The sequence below is a fragment of the Astyanax mexicanus genome, chromosome 24, assembly GCF_023375975.1.
Source record: "Astyanax mexicanus isolate ESR-SI-001 chromosome 24, AstMex3_surface, whole genome shotgun sequence".
Classification (NCBI taxonomy): domain Eukaryota; kingdom Metazoa; phylum Chordata; class Actinopteri; order Characiformes; family Acestrorhamphidae; genus Astyanax; species Astyanax mexicanus.
Genome location: NC_064431.1, coordinates 9,927,706 through 9,930,090, shown reverse-complemented (window position 1 = coordinate 9,930,090; position 2,385 = coordinate 9,927,706).

Sequence of the window (2,385 nt, the reverse complement as noted above, 5' to 3'; positions counted from 1 at the left end):
GACAGAAGAAGAGGTAATGCCAGCCAATAGGGCGTTGCAGTAGTCTACCCTGCTGGAGATGAATGCATGAATGAGGAGCTCAGCAGCTGATTGAGAGAGGGACCGTCTAATCTTAGCTATGTTACGCAGATGGAAGAAGGCTGTTTTTACAATAGTGCTTACATGTGCTGTGAATGAAAGAGTGGAGTCGAGGACGACACCCAAATTTCGAACCAGTGCAGATGGTGAGAGCTGTATGTCACCAATTTTGAGGGAGAGAGGGGGAGTGTGGTTAAGGACCGACTTAGTGCCAATTTTGAGACAAGTAATTTACTTTGCTACATTAAAAAACTCCCCGTTACTGAGTAAAAAGTAAAATGCTGGGAAAAAACAATTGTCTGAATAAAAAAAAAAAAAGTTGGATGCTCGCTCGTGGAATAACGAGGCAATAACGTCCTCATGCAATACAAAATGTGCCCCACCGGACAGAGCTGTCAGCTTTCAATACTTCCACAACAAACCTGTGAAAGCATTTGGTGGTAAGTTATATGTGGATTCTAAATTCACTGGTTAGCTGTGGATTTACTTTCAAAAGACCAGTAATCTTCGTTCATATGCAGCTACACAGATTATACTTATTTATCTTCTGTATTTAGTAAAATATACAGCACAATAATCCCTTTATTAAAAATTGTAAAACCTAAGCAAATTCTTTAACAGAAATCTGCCTTCAGGGTTTTCTGAAAAACAGTAAAGGTTAATGGAGACAAAAGATATTTGTTATCCTGTATGTTAATTAATCGACTAATGTGTATTAAAGCCTAAATTGATAGTATAGTAAATTCACTGAACGCTGTATGAAATGTGTCTGTCGGCGTGATGTTAACAGGCGATTGAGGCGAATATAATCTAAATACCTTAGCTAATGATCATGGATTACATAGATCCCTTAGACATTAAACAACGTTAAACTAAACTGGAGACATATCAAACTGCCTAGATTAGCTAACTAGATGCGCTACGAAAGGATCATAGAAACCTATGCCACTTGTTCTTGAAAATGTTTTATGGGGTGGTCTGAGCAAATACTGCCTTAAAGTAATTATTATGTGGAATCATTAAAAATGATTTAATTTATGATTGTTGTGCTTTTTTACATCAAATAATTAAAAGTAACTATGTAACTTTTACTCAAAGTACATTTTAAATTTAGTATATTTTTCTTTTACTCAAGTAGATTTGTATATGAGTACTTTTACTTTTACTTGAATAGAATTTTAGCAAAGTAAAGGTACTTACTTAATTACAATTTTTCAGTACTTTTTCCACCTCTGGAAATGAGTGAGTAAAAGTCATTTTTTTTGCAAATTATGTTACTATTAAATGTTCTTGACTGAAATATAAAACTGTTATTTGCTTCAAACACGTTTGCTTCAAACGTGTGACAGACATATATATTGGGCTGTTTAAGCTTCTGAATGGCGGGTTTTAGACTGACTTTGGGCGGTATATTTTTGTTGGACCTGGCAACCCTGATCTCTGCATCTGCTCTCCCCCAACTGTGCGAGCCTAGAGACGCCCTGATGACGACAGAGCTTAATCCCCATTGGTTAGAAGATCCGCGGACACCTATTACTTGTGACTCTTTTTTATTATAAAATATATATCTCCTCTAAAACACCTAAAAATCAAATTTTTACACTATCATATCTAGTAACAATGTTTATTTTCATGCAGTATTTAAAATATTTATTTGTTCATAATCAGCATTTTATAATATAATAACTCAACTGGTATACGTTTTTACCGTTTTCAAAAGCGTTCTGAACTGCTCTTATTAATTGTCTTTAAAAGCACTACATAACTATTACACTGAGATCTAATTTCCTGCCCTTCTATTATGTTCTTTTGTGGAATGCACTAAACAATTAAAGCAGTGTAAATGAGCATGATGCTGTATTTATTTTCAAGAAAAAAGAACAGAAAAGCTGGTCTGCAAATAATAAAACAATGTTCTAAAGCTGATTGTGTTATGTGTGATTCATCTTCAGTGTCTGAAAATGTACTTTTCTGAGCTGAAGAATAGACTTTTGAATAATTCACAATTTAATCCTATTATTCATTTAGTGCTACACAATACATCTCTAACATGCCAGTGTGTTTTGTGAATACTTATAACATTTTTTAAATCTAAATCTTATTTATTTATTTATTTTTATTCATTTATTTAATAACAATCATGTCATCTCTGTTTTCCTTATAAACTTTTTTTTCACACCAGAAGTAAACAAACAGCGCATTCATCGCGAGATCCGCCACTGTTCACGTGGGATGCAGGTGGAGACTGTCCCACCTGACTTCTCCGCTTCTCCACCCCCCCCAATCTGCACGCGCCTGCTCTCGTTG